The sequence below is a fragment of the Saimiri boliviensis genome, chromosome 1 (genome assembly GCF_048565385.1).
Source record: "Saimiri boliviensis isolate mSaiBol1 chromosome 1, mSaiBol1.pri, whole genome shotgun sequence".
Taxonomy (NCBI): domain Eukaryota; kingdom Metazoa; phylum Chordata; class Mammalia; order Primates; family Cebidae; genus Saimiri; species Saimiri boliviensis.
In genome coordinates, this window is record NC_133449.1 from 267242025 (window position 1) to 267262215 (window position 20191).

A 20191-nucleotide genomic window follows, 5' to 3' on the forward strand; every position below is an offset into this window, starting at 1 on the left:
TTTTCATTTTTTAAAGCATCTCCAGAAAAGTTTCTGGCAAAGCTCAGTCTTAAAACTAGGCTAACAACCTTTGATATGCAAATGCAGGCTTTCTTGTCCTTGCCCAACTTATTCCTGGCAACATGGTCGTCCCCACATATGTGCGTAAAACATTATGGTGTCCCGTATTTACGTATTAAAAAACTAGGGTGGGAGGGCCAGTTCTTTTTCGGGCTACATAAATGACATACCTAGTAAAACCAATTCCCTGAGCCCTATGCAAATCAAACACCGCCTCCTCCAGTCTCTGCATATATACCTGGCAGGTGTCTGTGGCAGGTGGGGATCTCTCCTCTTTCGGCTTTGGAACCTCCCCAGTGCCCCGGCTCTGTCTTTGTACAGGGGAAGCCTCTTTTTTCTTCCTTTTCCCTTCCTTCTTGCCCCTTCTTGCCTATTAACCTCCTTAAAACAACAACAACAACAACAAAATGTGGTTCTCAAAGAAGAAAAATGAAGTAGCAGTGACCAAACTTTTCCTATTTGCGGAGGAAGAGAGAGAAGAGCCACGCGGAAACCAACAGCGGAATGCCACAGACAGAGGGGAGCCAGGGGACAGCAGGGGCCTGGAAGCAGCACAGGAGAGCTTCAAGAGGAGGAAGTGAATCAAGTTGAATGCTGCGGAAAGCCCTGGAGAGCCCTTCCAGAGAGCAGCCAGTGAGTGGTAGCGATGAAAGCCAGGTGCAAAAGGACTCAAGGGAGCCATTTCCCACGCTGCCTGTGCATCTCTGTACAAAGAAGTCAGAGCCCCATTCTAAACTTCCTGCATTAAAAGCTCTGCAAGTGACACCCAGACACAATACATTGTTTTGTTTTGGTTTTTTATTTTTTATTTTTTATTTTATTTTTATTTTTTTGAGACTGAGTCTTGCTCTGTCACCAGGCTGGAGTGCAGTCATGCAATCTTGGGTCACTGCAACCTCTGCCTCCTGAGTTTAAGTGATTCCCCTGCCTCAGCCTCCTGAGTAGCTGAGACTACAGGCACCCACCACCATGTCAGGCTAAATTTTTGTATTTTAGTAGAGACAGGATTTCACCATGTTGGCCAGGATGGTCTCGATCTCCCAACCTCATGATCCACCCGCCTCGGCATCCCAAAGTGCTGGGATTACAGGCGTGAGCCACCACGCTTGGCCCAGACACAGTACATTTTAAACACTCAGATGATTCTTGTTTGCAGCCGACATTAAGAACCAGTGAGTTAAGGCACTGAGAGGGTAGTAAGTCAGGAAAGCTGGTGTGTGTAAGTCATTCTTCCACTAAGTTTGACAGGTAAAGAAATAAGTGAATTAAATTGTAAAGCCATCAAAAGCGTCAAGGAAGACTCAAAGAAATTGTGGATTGAGATAAAGAAGTCTGTGGGGCAGAAAAGATTAAATATGCAAGAAAGGTAGAGGAAAGGAGAAGGAAAAAAAGGAACTTAATGTTTCTAGACTTTGTTACGTGGCAGGCATTTTACCTATGCTATCACCATTAGTACTCCTTTGACTGGATTTTTGAGATGTATGTTACTATGTCCAGTTTACATGAGAAATCAAGAAAAGCAAGGACCCAAGCCTGTGCCGCTGCATCAGTCTGAGAAGGAAGGTCTTGGAGGAAGTGAACGAATATGGAATCCAGGACTCAGCTGGGGGAGTCAGCTTGGAAAAAAGGACAAACATGTCTGCCGAGACTGAGATACAGAAATGAATTAGAGGAGGACATCAGTATAAAGGCTGGAGCATATCAATGCATAGAGAGAAGGAGGTAATAACAGAACCACTGTGGGGCAGAAAGGGAAAAAGTAGAGGCTCACTGCAGACTTCATCATCTCAGGAAAGCTGGGGCAAGGTAACTCACTGACCATGAGTACTGGTGGCTTTGGGACCGTGCCCGTGTGCTGCACAACAGAGCAGAGAGCCAGCCCTGCCCTTCTTATTAGCAAGGTATGGATTACTCAATTGACGACCAATCTGTAAGCCAGGAGTACAGACAAGGCGAGTGGAAACCACAGGGAGGAAAAGCCAAGTCCCTGTCTTTGGAGCTGACAGTCTGGAGTTACCCAGAGTGATTTTCTGTTTCACTAACTGTTAAATTAGTCTGATTAGAACAGAGTGAACATTTGCAATTACAGAACTGAGCGACCCTTTGCTTTGCAAAGGTCACATAGAAACATTCTGCCACTGAGGCTCTCATGTTGCCCAGTGGTTCTGAAAATAAGTAGAACTTGCATTTTTTCATGGACACCCATGAGTGAAGGTAAACATATCCTAATCATCACGGGAAACATGTGCAGGCTGCGCATGAAAGATGCTTCTCCCATGAGCTAGCAGAACTAGGTGGCGCCTATGGTTTAATTGTACAAGAACATGTTATTGAGCAGAAGCATTAGGTTATTATGCCTATTCAGGTGTTTCTGGGCTTCCAATCCAAAAGGATCACCAAAGCATTATGGGATTTTCAATGGCTTCCTGTGGTTTGTCAGATGCCCACTGCTAACTGTGACTTGCTGCTTATTCCAGAGTGGCAGTCAAATCAAAGGGAAAGCCTCCTGTTTCAATTAAAAAAAAAAAAAAAAAAAAACCGGCTGGGTGTGGTGGCTCACACCTATAATCCCAGCATTTTGGGAGGCCAAGGCGGGCTCATCACCAGGTCAGGAGATCAAGACCATCTGGCTAACACTGTGAAACACTGTCTCTACTAAAAATACAACAATTAGCAGGTGTGGTGGCACATGCCTGTAATTCCAGCTACTCCAGAGTCTGAGGTAGGACATTCGTTTAAACCTGGAAGGCAGAGGTGGCAGTGAGCTGAGATCACGCCACTGCACTCCAGCCTGGGCAACAGAGCGAGACTCCGTCTCAAAAACAAAAAAACTTCAATAACCTTTGTTTAAAATATTTCCTTGGTGGCCCTCTGGGTTACATAACAATTGGATGCATTAATTATTAGTGCATCAAATGACACCAACACCACACATATTCAGGAATAACTATTTGATTCAGGCAGCTGCTATTTGTTTCAGTACTGTTAAATGTGAGGTTTTTGTTTTTGCTTTTATTTTTGTTTTTGCAAGAGAAAAGTCAGTTGTGTGTGATTTCAAGAAAAAGATAAGTCAGAACAGCATGCAGCTCCATTAGAAAAGATAAATTCTTTATTTGTGGAAAACAAAGGAAGTGAGGCTATTTAGGTACCACCAATGTTTATGTATTATATTCATATGGCGGAGAATAAACACAGTGCCCTGGAAGTTTTCGCTTTAGGTATTAAAACAAGAAAAAGAAAGACAGCAAAACGTTCCTGGGTCACTGACTATCTCCTTTTGCTCCTTTCTGACTCCCCAGGCAAGGTGCAATTCAAATCCCTGGATAACCTCTCAAATATTGTCAAGCTGCTGTTCAATGTTAAGCAGAAATAAGGAAAGAAATTTGACACGGATACACTCCACATCTTGGCTGCCTGGGAAAACAGCATCTTTGAGGTCATTCCACTCACTAAGTCATTTTTATTATTGTTCAGTCTGTCTATTTTCTAGTAGAGTCTCAATGAAAGATGTGTAGTCCTAATCATGCAAAGCTGATCTAGGGGGGATCAGTTGTTTCTTCTCATCTTCACAGGATTTGGGCTCCCCCAACTACCTCCGTCGTCTTGTAAAACTGGCTGGCTCTGGACGTTTTGCATGCTGAAGAAAATCACTGTTTTGCCTCCAGCAAGGAACATAAATGTTGCAACACTGACTCCTCCTCTCATGAAGAAAGAGTGAACAAGTGCACCGAGTTGAGCTTCTTCTCACAGAGCCACCGGGCTGGGGACAGCGGAGCGGAGGCTGAAATCCCCAGACGCCAGTCTTCTGGGCTGGGTTTCCTGCCTTACTCGCTCCTTCTCCCTCTTTCTGGATCTTACCGACCGTTCGCCAAACAGCTTTCCACACAATGGAGCTCCACGTCCTCGTGCAGGAAGTGCTCACCGGCTGATTTGGCAGACTTTGGTCCCCGGCAAAAGTGAGTACCCACGGCTAGCTGAGGCTGCCTCCGACGGCGCGCGGCGCGGGCGGCCAATGTCCGGGCTGCGGGTTCGAGGCCCGCGTGCGGAAGGGGAGTGCGGTGGCCGCGGGCTGGGGCTGCTGGAGAGAACACCGACCAGGGGCCAGAGCCGACAGCCGGCAGGGAAGCCCGGGATCCGACCGCGGCCCGCCGGGCAGCCCCTTCTCAGATGAGCTAAAAAATACTCTCAGGTGCTTTGCCTCCACCACTGCCCCTAACCCCAGCTTTTACAAACCGCGCGCGGCTCGTATTCGTCTTTGTCAAAGGCATCTTCACCTGCATCCTTGAGCATGAGTTTCGGCGTTGATTGTGGGAGTCTGAGACTGTAAAATATTTGCGTCAAAATATGAAGAAAAGAAAAATAGAGCGGGGAGGAGGAAGGGGCGCAGACAGGTGCCGTGATGACAGCCGAACTCAGAACTCAGACTCAGCCACCAGAAGCCGCCGCCGCCGCAGCAGCCTCGCGGGCATCCGGCGAGGAAAGTTCGGGGTTAGCGTTCCTCACCCGAAAGGTGGTTGCTCCTCCCCAAAGTCAGCGGGGGTCGGGGCAGGTGAGCAGAGGCAGACGGACCTAGGCCGAGGAACTGCAGCCTGCGAGGCAGCTGGTAGGAGAACAGGCTGGAGGACGGAGGAGGGAAGGGAAGAGGAGGGTGAGGAAAGTCAGGCAAACTCAGGTAACTGGAGGGCCGGCCCGAGTGCTGCGGCCGGGAAAGGCGAGGGCTGGAGTTCCCGGCTCTTTGAGTAGAAAACTATCCTTTTAGTGACCTCTACCTGTATCTTGGGGAAGCAACCCACACTGCCCTAAGAACAAGCAACATAGGGTTTTTTTTATGATCGGACTTGATAATGGTTGCAAATCATTATTATTAATCTGGAGGGATCACTTTGTCTTCATTTGTCAAGTTGACTGGCAAAGATTTCCCACCTGAAGTCATGCTTCTTGACCAAGGAAGTGCTAATCTCAATCCTGACCATTGGCTGTGCAAACTTGGGCAAGATACTTACCCTCTCTGGGCTTTGATTTTTTCTGCAAAGTTTAGGAAATTAATTATTTATATATAAACATATATATAAAAGTTTAATGAGGTAGAAATGCTGAATAGCACAAGAGAAGAGAGATGAAATTTTTAATTTCAGTGGTTCTTAAAATTTGGAGGTTGAGTTTTTAATTTCAGTGGTTCTTAAAAATCCTATTGAGAATTAGCTGCGAGCCCTCTCCCCAGGGGAAGAAGGCATGTATAACATGTACATAAAACTTTACATCCACTCCCTGACAGTTCGTGGATGCTCCCTGAAAGCCATGCCTGAATCTCAGCTAGCAATCCCTTGTTCCTCCTCCTGCATCAAGACCACCCAACTGACACCTTACTGGCGGTTGGGCTGACTGTGGGAGTAATCCACAGCCTTCTTGGGGGTCTGGAGTCAGCCAAGCTGCTGAAGGAGACAGCTCTCCTCTCATGGATGAGCTCCCCACATGTTCTCTCCAGGGTTCCACCAGCCTCTGCCTCCAAAGGACCCCCTCCTCACAACTCTTTTTAATGACTCTCCTAAGGTGACAGTCCTTACCCCTAGAATTTTCAGTCCCATCAACACTGGAGAGCCATTTAAAAAGGATCACTGGCTGAATCAGAATGCTCTTCAGGTCACCTAGCTCGATGTCAGGGAGCCAAGGCTTTGTTTGAAAATGAAGCACTCTTTGCTTCCTGAGGCATAGTATGAGTAGGCAGCCGTATTCTTTTGGACCTCTGTACTTTGCCTTTAGGGGACTAAGGACTCAGATCTCTGGGGACCTAGGTGTTACACTAGCAGTGCCAGCAAGGTACAATCAGAAAACACCCAGGGCTTTGGAGCCCAACAGACTGAGCCTGGGTTTCAGATCCTGACTCCCACACTAAGCAAGTCACTGAGTTTCCCTGAGCTTCACTTTTCCTATCAGCACAATGAAAATAATGCTGCTTTTTTTTTTTTTTATGTTTTTTGGGAGAATAGAAATACTATGTATCATGACTAGCCCATAATCAACAACAAATTGTTATTATTAATATAAATGTTCAATTGTTTCATGCTTTTTAGAACGGCTTACTCTCTCCTATGGGGCTTACATTGGTACAAGAATGAGTAAAATTAGTTCTGGTCTAGCTACGCTCAAAGAGGAATGGTGGGCTCAGAATACAGAGTCGGATTGGCTGTTCCAGTTGTGCAGTGTCAAGTAGAGCACTGTGTATTGCTATCAAGTAAAATATGTCCAGACCGGCACGGACACTTGACCTATCTGTTCTCTTTTGACCCATAACCTTGAATACAAAACAGCTAAAGCTGTGCCTGTTGCTAAAAACAGCCAGGCATGGAAAGAAGTCGTGTGGCAATGTCCATCTTCAGAAACTGTAGAGAGAAGTGTCTCCATTGCCATCTTTCACAGCTTGGTGCAGATTTAGCCAGCTCAGCATATACTCTCTTCCCATGGGGTTCTGGTGCTTCCGCTGCAAGTGGTCAGATGACGTAGCAATTAAAGAAGGAAACATCGGAACCTTAAAAGGAAATTGGATATCCACAAAGTAGTCAAAGATCTCAGTATACGTTAGTGAGGTATTCCTGCATGCAAAGACAACAATATTGATGCCTACTATTTATTAAGTCTTTAAGACGTACTAAGCACTTTCACGCATTGCCTCAATTAATTCTCATAGCAAGATTGAAGGGTACGAGTTATCATTTAAAGCTTTACCAGTAAGGAAACTGAGATGTAGAAACCTACGTACAGCCCCCTCTCCCCGCATCTGCCTAGCTCGGAAGAAGCAGAACCAGGATCCAAGCCCAGGTCTGTCTGACTTTGGCACCCACTCTTTCCACTACCCAGTGCTCCCAAGCTCCCCAATATCAGAAACTTGCATATCACCTGCATTAAGATTCTTCTAAAAGGCAGGAATAGCCAAATCTATAACCACTAAAAGTGGGTGATTTTAAGTGGTGTGAACATATACTTGGCTTGTGATACATATTAACAGGTAGCAACAACAAGGTCACTTATGACAGAATAACATTCCTGACCCTTCCCAAGCCCAGCCATAACACAAGATTGGCAATACCTAATGTTAGCAGGTGAAGCTGGCCCTCTGCCACCGACTTCCTTGGTAATCCTTTTAATTTAAACAGAGCTCTGAAATGTTCATTCTCTACCACCTTTAGAATCAGAACACTACTTACCTTTACCTCCCTGTGCTGAGCATGTTTTCATTCATTTATTCAACAAACATTTGCCCAACTCTGTTTTGTGCTGGGTACTTGATGGCACAGTGGGGAATGAGGCACATAGGATCCCAGCTCTTGTGAAGCTTCTATGCCAGAGAGAGTGACAGAAAACAGTTGGGTGAAAAAAGACATAAATAAAATCATTTCAAATACTGACAAATGCTATGAAGAAAATAGAGGCTGAAGGCTAGACAGTGACAGAGCATGGGAGCGACTTTCAACAGCGCAGTCAGAGAAGACTGCTGTACCAAGGTTACCCTTGAACTTAAACCCGCATTTTCAAAAAGGAAGCCAGCCCTGTGAAAGTCTAAAGAAAGGGCTGCCTTAGCAGAACTCTCAAGAGAAAGTTCTTAAATTGAAGTAAACAAAGCAGTAGAGCTTAAAGTCTAAAGATGGGCCCTTTTGAAGTTGAGTTGTATATAGGGGGAATTATTGTTTAAATGCCTATTCTGCTATTAGGCTATGCTGCATACTCTATATTTATCTTCCCAATAATCTGGTGAGTTCGCTGTTTTTGTTTTTATTTTACAGTTGAAGAAACCAAGACTCTTCAAGGTTAAGGAGCCAGCCCAAGGTTACAAAGCTGGTATTTGAAACCCTTAGTCTATTTCACTCCAAAGCCCACAACTATTTGCTAAGACAGCATGTGACCTTGGAGATAATGTCTTTTGGAGAAAGTGAGGGAGCCAGTAGAAGGAGAATATCAAAAGTATATTAAGTAGCTAAATGCTGACAATGATTTCTCTCTGATGTCCCACATTCCAGTAAGTACACCTACACCTGAACTGTCCAATACAGTAGCCACTAGCGACATGTGCCCGTAGAGCCCTTGAAATGTGACTATTCCATGTCGACACATACTGTAAATGTAAAATATACCCCAGATTTTAAAGACCTAGTATTCCTCCAAAAAAGTAAACCATCTCAATTTTTATATTGATTGTATGTTGAAATGATAATATTTTAGATATACTGGTTTAAATAAAAGACAATAAAATTAATTTTACCTTTTTCCTTTTAATATGTTTTAATGTGGCTTGATAGAAATGTTTAAATCACATATGTGACTCACATTTCCATTGAATAGCGCTGGTCTAGACTAATAAGTTAGTAAATACATGAGAGGAACCTTTTCCCCCTTCCTCCAAACATAACTTCTTCCTCTATTCTTGTGTCAGGCTCCTTCTCATCTGCTCCCATATTCAGTTATTTGGTGAAGAACTAGAGAAAAGAGGTCCCTCTTCCTTCTTTCTCACCCTCATGCTGCTGGCATGCAGGTGATCATTTGAAGTCTGTCACACCATATCACTTTGGGATCTGATAAAATTGACTCAGTGATTATATTCATCACCAAGACCAATCCTCTCACTAAGGAAGATCTCAAGAGGCTTTCAAACATCTGACAACCAAAGGCTCATTTTAAATCTGGATTTAAAGTTTTACCTTTAAATCACTTCCTAATGTATTGTCTTCGTCGTTTTGGGCACTTTGTAAAATCAGATGAGGAGACTTTCATGTTTTGTGCAAAGTTCATTAAATAAGTCATCTCATGCAGTGATAAATGTTTCTCCCTGTCCTCTTGTTTAAAACAGCATGAATAAAAAGTAGTCCCAATTTCCAGAAAGGTTACTCCAGTGACATCACAAAAGACCAATTTTGGTTTCTTTTGTCCACTAGCTAAAGTGACCCTCAAATTTATCAGTGAAGTAAAGATATAATTTGTTCCTGTAATTTCATTTATTTTAAAAAAAATAAAAAAGAGTAGTCAGATTCTGGTATTGTTGGAGAAAGCCTTTGACTTGGGAGAGCAAAGACCTGGATTCTACTTTTGTCTACTCTACGGGTTTGCATGTAACCCTCTCTCTCCCTTCTTCCCGGCAACTTTCTCCTTTACTTCCTGTAGTAAGTTTAGTGTTGATGAGACAATGCCACAAAAAATGCTAATGGTGGAATGTGCTGTACAAACTGGCCATGGTTATGATTGATAACCTGATTACAAATGGCTTCTCTAGACATGTGCCTGCAGGGAGGAATTGCCTTTGTGTAGCTGGAGCAAAAACATTATGTAAGATTCTCTTGGAATTCAAATCTGGGGGAAATGGCAGTAAAGAAGCTGACAAGAATGAATCTTAGTGCATCTGTCACTGGTAAACTGAGTTCTTTCCCTAGTCTGTATCCGTCCCAGAGAGAGAACACCCAATTGCAAAAGGGAAAGCTGGTTTTATTCACTGGCCAGAAATGAAAAATGAGAGATCTCTTGCTCTAGAAAATCACCTAGATTTTCTAAAGCTGGAAGCCATAGGATTGTGAGGAGTTAGATGTAGGGCAGGGAGCTGTGTAAACACGTGCAGGGTGGAAGTCCAGAGGCACAGGCACAGATAAAGAGAAAATGGCGGCAGTTTTCTTCCAGCGATGGGGAGCCCGGCATTGCAATGCTTTAGTGACGTAAACAGAACAAGGGGTGGCCAGTTCTGGTTTGCACCGGTTTCCTGCAGGCCTCTCTGTTTGGCAAAGGATCACCAAGCTACTGAGACATCCCAGGCCATCTGGAGTTCTTTAAGCAAGCGTATCTATAGATAAAGAAACTAGGGAAGATAACAGTTTAAGAAAATAATGAGCTTTCCCAGCTATTTCTCTAGGGCTGCCCTGGTAACATTTCTATATCAACAGCAACACATATTTTTCAGCATTGTTTAAGCCAAGAAATCTATGCTATAGTCATGGGAAAAATAGAAGAATAAAACATGGTTCTTGCTCTGGAGAAGGATAGTTCCTAGTTGGGAAGATGGACAGAAGGATAAAAGACCAGTAGCATGAAAAGAACATTTTCTAAGTGTTTACACGAATGATGCAAACAAAGTTTTGCAATTCCAGAGGCCAGCATGCCCGTAAGCTTTAAAGTACATTAAGAAAGACCAGGTAGCAGATGGGCATTGACGGCTGGAAGCCTAAAGACACATGGAGAGAAGGAGACAGCCACCTCAAATAAGAAAAAAAAATGCACAGTGGTGTGGCAGTGGAAATGTGCATGGGTTGGGTGGTGCGTGATATGGAAAAGAACAGTTGGCTTAATCCAGTAGCTCCAGATCTGAGCTTTACATCAGAATCATCTGGGAAGCTTTTAAAAATTATGGATGCCTCAGCCCCACTCCAGAGCTTCCATATAATCAGTTGAAGACTGGGGCCTGGTCTCAGTGGTGTTTTTGTTTGATTTTGTTCTTGTTTCTGTCTTAATTTCCCAGAGTATTTTAATGTGAAGCCAGAGTCGAGAATTACTGAGCAAAAACCAAGATTTGTATATCATAATCATGGGAAATAAAATGAAAGGAGTAATATTTTAAAGGAGATTAAATGGGCAACCAAGAGTGTGGCCTTTACTTTGTGGAAATTGTGCATACACATACATTTGTATGTAGTCTTTTAAACTCGCAGGTAATTCCTCGTGGTGATTCTATCTATGTGGATGACGTGGCTGAAAGCCTTTGTAACCAGCTGCCTACTCTTGTCCTCTGTGTACTTTGGGGGTGCCCTACAGTGAGTCCTAGCTAAGTGGGGCACAATGGGTATCTCACAGGTGCTAGTTTCCACCAGGCTTTTTGCAATCATTGCCAAGAGCTGTATTACCATGCCTGTTAGTGCCCACATTCGCGATTTTGTAAGCATCTGCGATCTTCCCTCACCTCTCCAACTTTACAAATTGAGAAATGGAGTTTAATTCCTTGCCTTGGACCAGGAGACTAGCTGGTGATAGAGGTAAAATGAGAATTCTCAGAGAGGTGAAATTAGGATTACCAGCCACTGAATTCCTCATATCTTATTAGACTCCCAAAGTGAGTCCACCCACTCCCCTGTTGATGTTAGGATGCTATTTCTTACATGAATGAATTCGTGTCACAGATCAGTAGATGAAGATGACTGATGTACCAACTAAGCTGCCAACACTGTGATTATCTGCATGTCAATAACCCATAGGCAGTCATAGCGGTCGGTCCCGGAGCCCCATCCCTGATGGCTGCAAGCTCTCAGTCTAGTGAAGCTTGGCCTTGCATATTTACAGTTTATCCACACTCTAAACTCTGGGAAGTGAAGACTCTGATTGCCATTCCTGCTGCTCCTAGCTCCACACTTTCTGGCTGTTCTGATTTTTTTCTTCTCTGAAGCTCTTATTCACTGAAAGGATATCAGCTTTTTGCTACAACCCTGAAAAAAGAAGAGACAGCCCAGCATTTTTAACATTTTTAACAGCTTCAATTTTTTTTTTTTTTTTTTTTTTATGAGCTGAAGTCTTACTCTGTTGCCAGGCTGGAGTGCAGTGGCATGATCTCGGCTCACTGCAACCTCTGCTTTCTGTCAAGTGATTCTTCTGCCTCAGCCTCCAGAGTAGCTGGGACTACAGGCACGCACCACCACACTCAGCTAATTTTTGTATTTTTCCTAGAGACAGGGTTTCACCATGTTGGCCAGGATGGTCTTGATCTCTTGACCTTGTGATCCACCCATCTCAGCCTCCCAAAGTGCTGAGATTATAGGTATGAGCCAGTGTGCCCGGCCAACAGCTGCATTCTAAAGAATCCTCTATACATGTTGGGAGCTTCTGGTTTCACTGCCAATGGTGAGACTGGAGGTGGGGGTGGGGGTGCTTCTGAAGGACACTGTGGGGAAAAACCAGAGTCTTGGCACTACTGACTCTTTAGACAAGAAGATAGGTCAATTTTTACCATTCCCAAATGGTTGGATTTTCTTTTCTCTGTTTCCAAATCCCTTATTGATTTAAAAGAGTCTCCAAAAGCTTTAGCAATAGCAAAAAGCAAGCCTCTTAAACACTGTTCCTCCACACTGATTATACATGAGAATCACCTTCCACTGAATCAAGATTCTGGGAAGGGGCCTGGACATTTGTATTTATTTACAGTTCTCCAGGTTTATAATGTGCATCCAGGGCTAAGAGCTACTACAGGCCAGCTATGATCCAAATCTTAATTACTTACTTATATTTCTTCTTTTGCCTTGTTTTAGAGTCTCATGACCCAGAAAACTATCGAACTCTCTTTTTGTTGAGTAGCAATTTCATCATTCTGTTCTTTGAAAAACATGATTTTGAGCATAATTTAAGTTTGCTACTTCTGTAGAGAGACCTCACACTCAGTAGCCTCATTACTACAATTTTCTGTGTGCAATTTAGAAATCAGATTGCCAGACGCTTGCTAATTAATTATGACATAGAAAGATAAAGGTTAAACTTTCCTGCCACCTATATATTAGGTTTCCCAATTGCTATGTTGATCTTTAGTTAACCAATACTTGCTTTCTTGTCTCAGCCATTTTAATGCCAATTAACTCCATTCCTGTTCACACCCTTAATAAAAAGTGTAATTACAGCAGTAGCCTCCAGGGACTGTTGTTGGGTAGGCTTTACCAAGGTAAATTGGCCAAGAACTAACTCATCTGTGTAACACTCTCTCAGACCCTGGAAATCATTTTGGTCGTAGAAGCTACTTAATGTCAGAGTAGGCTGGGGTACTTATGGAATTGGATTTGGAAAAAGCCAATTCCAAGTCATTCTAAATGTGGAAGAACCTGTGATTTCAAGAATGATTCTGGAATCAATTATCCATGGTCCAGTTAAGTCTGAGACATCAATCCTTCTCAGAAGGTTGTATTAAGAACAAAAATAAACCGGATTTTTGTATTAGATTTGATGGAAGAGGTTGGCAGACAGAAGATGATGTAGCACTTTTAGTTTTCTGGGGTGCTAAGATTGAAGGATTAGGAGAAAATAAGAAAAAAAGATTGCAGAGAAGAAGGATGGACAGAGGCCTCCTGTTAGTCAAGTATCATGGGCATCAGAATTTCTTTATTCACTCAACTAATGTTTATGGAGGTTCTGCTTTGTTCCAAGGATCCATTATAGGAGTTGGAGTTACAAGGATGAAGTTCCACTCTAATGTAATTTACATTCCAGTAAGAGGAAACAGATATCCACGCTAAAAAAAATAAATAAATAAAACCCAATAAATAAGTTATTACTATGAAAGAAATGCAATGAGGTGAAGGGCATCGAGTTTGCTGAGGGCTGCTTTCAATAGCTTGTATGACTTGCCCTGTCTGAGGAGGTGGCCTTTGAGCTAGCACATTGATACTAAAGAGAAAAGCATGCGGAGAGCTGGCAGAAAGAAGGCTTCAGGCAGAAAGAACAGCAAAAGTCCTAAGACTGGAAAAGATCCGACATGTTCAGGAAAAAGAAAGGAGACCATTGTGGCTAGGCCTGAGGTAAGAAGCAATGAGAGACAGGTGGCAAAAGAGCAAGGAGGGCCCGAGGTCACGGGGTGGAGTTAGGCGGTCAAGTGCTTTGAGAACTTAACATCCTAACTTATTGGGAGGTTTTCAGCAGGGAAGGAACATGGTTGGCATTCCCTTTTAAAGCTCTTCCAGGCTTTTGTGCAAAGAATGGCTTGAAGACTGAAAGCAGAGTGCTGTAGCAGGCTGATCGGAAGTACAAGCAAGAGGGAAGGGTGAATCATGCCAAGATGGCAGCAGGTGAGGTGGAAGAGGTTGGACTCAGGATGGAACTTGGAGGTAGGGCCAGAATGTCTTTCAGATGAAGGGGGCCAGCGAAAGTGCTAGAAAACCTAGTCCTGTTCAGATGATTGTGCCTGTCCGAGATGACTGCTCCTGTCCTACTCTAGCTTAGACTACTTGTTTTGAACCAAAATAGAACAACATCTAGTGCTATTTAAAAACATTAGGAATTTTAACTTTAACTTGTTTAAGCAGAACAAAACAAATCCCTGCCTGGGGAGAAACTTCTGTTTGCTGCTTTTGCCTCTTAACCATAAAAATTTCATCCTGTCTTCTAAGACAGTTGTGATGGCTTTTGTTGTTTTTCATTACTGTGCTTTTTATAAGTGCTGGAAAGGTCACATTCGCAATGCTAGTTTTTATCTTTTCCAAGTGTTTTGACACCGTGGCTGTGTTTACCAAGGCCTTCCTGCTGTCAGGCGTTTACACGGGGCTTTCTACAGTTGGTCAGTTTCTTCATATAAATGCTAATATAATCACAAGCATTTAGTGAGCACTGACTATATGCCAGGCCTTGTTTTAAGAATTTCATGTTTTAACTCATTTAGTCCTTCCAGCCACCCTTAATAATAAAAAGTGGGTACTCTTATTATTATTTTATAGATGAGGAAACTGAGGCAAAAAAAGAGGTTAAGTCATATGCCCAAGATTACACAGCTGGTAAGGGGTAAAGCCAGGTTTTGAACTGAGTCTGGCTGTAGAGCTCTGAGTTCCTAGCCACTATGTTGTGCCACTTTTCTATATAATTGAAGCTGTCACCTTCAGAAGTAGACTTGTTTCTCCTGCAAAAACACCAGGATACCACTAGGAGGCACTAAAATTGGGCAGGGCTTCCAGGAGTGGGACTGGTGGAGAGATGGTATAATCTAGAGGCTGAATGATCCAGCCCCCTCCAGGAAGGCCTCCCGTCTAAGCCATCTGCCATCTGCCATCTGCCAAGGTGAGATGATAAACCCCAACCTAGGGAGCTGGCTGGTAAAAATTGCCAATACAAGAGGAGTCTTGATGAAATGCCCCCCTTCTCCTCAAATCCTTTTTGGTTAAATATTTAGCAGAAAGTAAGGGTGAATATGTATTAGATATAGATATGTCCTGAGTGACAATCAAGTCATTTAAAGATCAGAGCAATTAATGGCAGTTATGTGATCACAGGGATGAGTCTATCACATCCCTCAGGGTTTGACTCATTGAGTTTTATTTTACTCTTAGCAACTTTTCTGATTTTAATTTTCAAAGGACATCATTGAAACCATAGTACTGTTCATATCTGTGACTTTAATTTTTTTATTTATTTTTATGCATGGTTTAAAATCCACTTCATTTATTTAAAATTCAAAGATACAAATGATCATTCATAAAAAGATGTCTCCCTCTCCTTCCTCCAGCCTTTACAAAAATATACCATGTATGTGAATATGGGCCAGATACCCTTTTAAAGTTATCTCACATGTGAGATGCTATGACTATGTGAAGCCGGAGCCTAGAGACTATTGCTGATCCCCCAGAATTAGCAGCAGTGACTCTTGCGTGGCCCTGGAGCTTCCTTTCTAAACTCTAATATATTATTTAGTGTGGCTATTTGGGGATGAACAGCAGTATTTTCAGAGAAAATTATAGAAGAACAAATAAAATTACACAAGGTGCACACATCTGGGTATTGGTGGGCATGTACTTTCAGTGGTGAGTTTACAAATAATCTAGATAGAGTTAAGTATCAGGTTAAGAGTCCTGGGATCTAAGCCTGCACAGGTTCAGTCTTCTGCAGGATCTTGAGAATGTTGGGCTTCACCTAGGCCCCCAATACTGGTGTGTACATCCACTTTCAGGAGGCTAGAGGTGTACGTTTCTCCCTGCATTCATCTCAGGTCATCACAGACCTCGGAAGTTTCTTAGCAGAAGATGGTTGGATAGATTGGATGTCTAGAAGGATAGCTGGAGTTAAACATCAGTCAATCAATGGAGTTAGATACTCACTGAGATTCAGGAGGAGGATGAGGGAAGGCAAAACTTGTCACCTGAAGGGGAATTCTAGAATGTACTCATTCCACTCATGACATTACCTTACCACCTTCATTTATCACCTGATGTCAAACACAGACTTCTTGGTCAAGACCACTGTGCTGTAAGCTACCTGAGGGCAGGACTGTGATTAATTCTCCTATGTATACCCTGCCCCAGCACCTAACAATGTCTTTTGAATTGGAATGTTCAATAAGTGGGTTAAACTTTTGAAGCTGAATATTTCAAATAATCACAGATTACAGATGGTTAAAAACCAAGTCCTTGTCAGCCCAGCTAGTGCCAAACAAAATGACTGTCCATGTCTCCTAAAGAAATGAAAGTTTTCTAATGCAGGTCTGGACTCAAAACTGTAAGGTGCATACTGTCTTTGATGTTGACCTATGTCCCAGCTTGTCCATGGTCATCTCACACTAACGACCACTTGTGTGTGTGTGTTTCATTTAGAGGACCACACGGAATGGTATGCTAGGACCAAGGAATAAGTTTACCTGCTTATTTCACTTCTCTACTGTCATCCTACTCTGTTTCAGGAAGAATTTCTTTTACTTCTACTTACCCTGCTAAGATGCCCCACATAAGCCCTCAACTCCTTTTCTTGTTCCCCTCACACTTTATTGTCTGTTTTCCTGTCAGACCCCTTCCTCCTCCAAACTGAACCTTCCTAGAATATACCAAATAACTCAGTAAACCATTCAGACTACTATAGCTCAATAAAAGAACACTTCCAGAATTTGCATTTTAATAGCAGTGGTTCAACCCAAAGTCTCCATTGGTGGAAACGTCAGTGTGATTTAGGTGATAGAAAGCCTGTGGGAACCTACAATAGCACCTTGTAGTAGCTTCTTCTGGTGCCTGTGTAATACCGCAATTTCCAGAAGCCTTGTTGATATCCAGCAAAGTGAAAAGAAATCCTTCAGTTCCAGAGTTCTTACTTCTATTTTTTATTTTTTCCTTTTTCTTGAGACAGAGTCTTTTTCTTTATCTGTCACCCAGGCTGGAGCACAGTGGTGCAATCTCAGCTCACTGCAACCTCTGCCTCCCAGGTTCAAGCAACTCTCCTGCCTCAGCCTCCTGAGTAGGTGAAACAACAGACATGTGCCACCAAGCCCAGCTATATATATATATATTTTTTTAGTAGAGACAGGGTTTCACCATGTTGGCCAGGCTGGTCTTTAACTCCTGGCCTCAAGCTATTCACCCATCTCAGCCTCCCAAAGTGCTGGAATTACAGATGTGAGCCACCGTGCCTAGCCCTTACTTCTATTTCTAAATAGCAACGGCTTCCACTCTTCCAATGACCCGAAATTTGCCCTGGGGTGAGAGTCTTTTGTACATCTTACAAATGAGAACTTTCACTACAATCAGACAGACAACCTAGATCACAGCTCTAATTTTCCAGGGGTGAAGCTGTGGAGCAAGTGAGTTATCTCTCTGTCTTACTTTTTTGTCTGTAAAATGAGGCTACTAAAACATACATTCCAGGGTTGCTGGGAGAAGAAGACAAGACAAGGTATGGCTAACACTTGGCACCAAGGAAGCACACAATTCATGGGAGTCATTACTATCAGCCTCACCAAAGAGTTCATGATTTAGCGGGGGACACCAACAAATGGACAGTCAACAGGGTAGAACGCTAAGGGCATGGGGCAAGTGTTGAGTCTGAGCTCAGTGCAAATTAATGAGCATCAGAGGCCCTAAAACATCCTTGACCACTCAGTTCTATTTCACAGCCTTCTTACACTTCGCCAACAAGCCAGCAACATGCTTCTGGTTGGCAGTCCTTATAAAAGAATTAACCTTCTGTAGTCAAGTCTGAAGCTCATACTGCTTACCACATGACAGCCAATAACACAGGGTATTGGGGCAAGGAAGATGACTTTATTTCAGAGAGCCAGCACACCTAGAAGATGACAGACTGATGTACTAAAAAACCGTCTTAAGTTGATAGATTGTTATCCTCCTTTTTTTTTTTTTTTTTTTTTTTTTTGAGACAGTCTTGCTCTGTTGCCAGGCACCATGCTAGAGTGCAGTGGCACTATCTCAGCTCGCTGCAACCTCCGCCTCACGGGTTCAAGCAATTCTGCCTCAGCCTCCCGAGTAGCTGGGACTACAGGCATGTGCCACCACACCCAGCTAATTTTTGTATTTTTTAGTAGAGAGTGGGTTTCACCATGTTGGCCAGGATGGTTTCGATCTCTTGACCTCGTGATCCACCCACCTCAGCCTCCCAAAGTGCTGGGATTACAGGCATGAGCCACCGTGCCTGGCTCAGGCTCCTTTTATGTTAGTGGAGGAGGGAATAGAGATGGGGCTAAGGTCCACAGGTGACTAGTGCATCAGCAGGGATCTGAGGAGGTTGCAGAACTTCTTTGCTCATGGTCAACTGCTTTCCAGGTTGACTTTGTTTCTATAATCTTTAAGATGGCATTGTTATTTGTGTACATACTTTCTGATCCCCTCAAATGTCTGTTTCAAAAGGGAGATGGTCATTAGTTTTAAAGTTAAACTATAATCTAAATTCTTTCCATGGTTAGCTTGGCCTCTGTGCAGGAATGAACAAAGGCAGTTCACTTGTGAGGTTAGAAGCAAGATGGAGTCAGCTATGTGATATTTCTCCCACTGCTAAACATCTGTGAAAGAGCCTCAGGCTCTGTGTTTGTAACCATGGAGAAATTAATGCCTGCATTCCTGGTCCTTTTGAGGGTGGAGGAAGATAATGGTCGAGAAACTCCTCATCTATAGTTGATCCTCAGTGAGTTTTTCCCTTTTCCTGTGACATTGCTTATGTCTTTGGTTGGTTCCAGCAGTGCGTCACACATGAAGGAAAGGCAATGGAATGATCACAGATAGTTTGTTGATTTGTTGCTTTGTACATTCAGCCACAAATGGCACACTTTCAAGGCCATTGTTCTTGCCAACTACTTACTGAAGAGCTAGGTTATGAGCCTTTGGAACCCAAATCTGATAAGTATGGAGGAAAACTCCTCAAGGGAGATGAAGCTAGATTAGCAGAATATACTTTGTCCATTTGTCCCACATTTGATGCCAGCAGGCAAACCAGAGCCAGCTGGGCAGTGTACGATTCCCAGAAATGAGGAAAGGGTAGAATCACCTGTTCTTCCTCTAGCAAAACCAAGGCAAATGGAAGAGCTCAGAAATATATCAGCACCATTAGCAAGAGGCATCATGGGGAAGGCTGGAAAGGTACTGGGGAAAATCACATTGCCAGCCAATGCATAGCTGCCCGCTGGAGGAGAGAGTCTGCAGGCACGCCTCAGCCTGGACAGAGGCCTCCAGGACCGGGGCTGGGCTCTGCAGGAACTGGGCCTCAGGCACTGAGGTCTGAAAACCACCCCAACAAAGCATGTCTGTTTTCATCTGTGAGAGATGAAATGATATGGGTTTTGTGACTCACTAAACCACTGGGAAGGCCAAACAATTACGAAAGCAAGAAGCCTAGCTTCTTCTAACCACATGGAAGGGCCCTCAGACCTGAGCAGCTGTGTGCCACTTGTCAGGGGTCCTGCACCAAAAGGAGCAGTGAGGTTTAGATGCTTGTTATTACTCATTGTTCAGTTTTGGTTCTGTCTATTTATTTCTAATTCTGCAAACATTGTGATTAGTGATGTAGAAAGGAAATGTTCATTTGTGAGCAAAGTGTGTAGTAAAAATTCAATAGTGAAATTCTGAGGAAAAAAATCTCTAAAATAGGTAAAGAAACAGCAATAAAATGAGCTCCAAATATCTTGAGTTGTATTGTTAAGGTGAGAATGAGTAATGTAAAGGAAATAATGTAAAGGGAATGCTTTGAAATCTAAGGCATAATCCAAGTATGACAACCTAAAATGTGGATTTCTTTTAAAGTAGAAATCACATGTAGCTTTGGGAAATCATCAACTGAAGCATAAGCTATGCTTACGGATTCTTGCCGAGTTATGACTAAGACTGATTATGTGAAGACTTGGCAAATACAGGTACAAATGAAAAACTTCCCACAGTGGTATTGCATGGGGATCTCCTTTTACAAAGTGATCATTGATTGGGACTTTTTCACTAATATTCCTTTGGAAGCAATGAATTTTAGATAGGATATGATTATTGCACAATGTGATAGGTAGCTCTGATTATTCAATCAGCTAGGGCATTATTGGGTGGCAAAGCATTAAGCTACTCTGGAATCTTCTGTGTAAGCAGGCAGCTGCTGTTGAGACTTTCTTTTCATGGGTTCTTTTGCCTAACCAATGGCTAGCATTCAGTGGGAGTAGGGTAATGACGCTGAACAC

General features: G+C 43.1%; 1 protein-coding gene across 1 annotated transcript in view; it reads left to right on the forward strand.

Moving 5' to 3' along the window:
- Window positions 1-3547: 3547 nt before the first annotated feature.
- PRLR (prolactin receptor) overlaps window positions 3548-20191 on the forward strand; it is a 152218-nt gene continuing 135574 nt past the window's right edge. The window contains exon 1 of the mRNA XM_074386631.1: window positions 3548-4016. The gene's annotated coding sequence lies outside the window, so the exon portion shown is untranslated. The remainder of the gene's footprint in view (window positions 4017-20191) is intronic.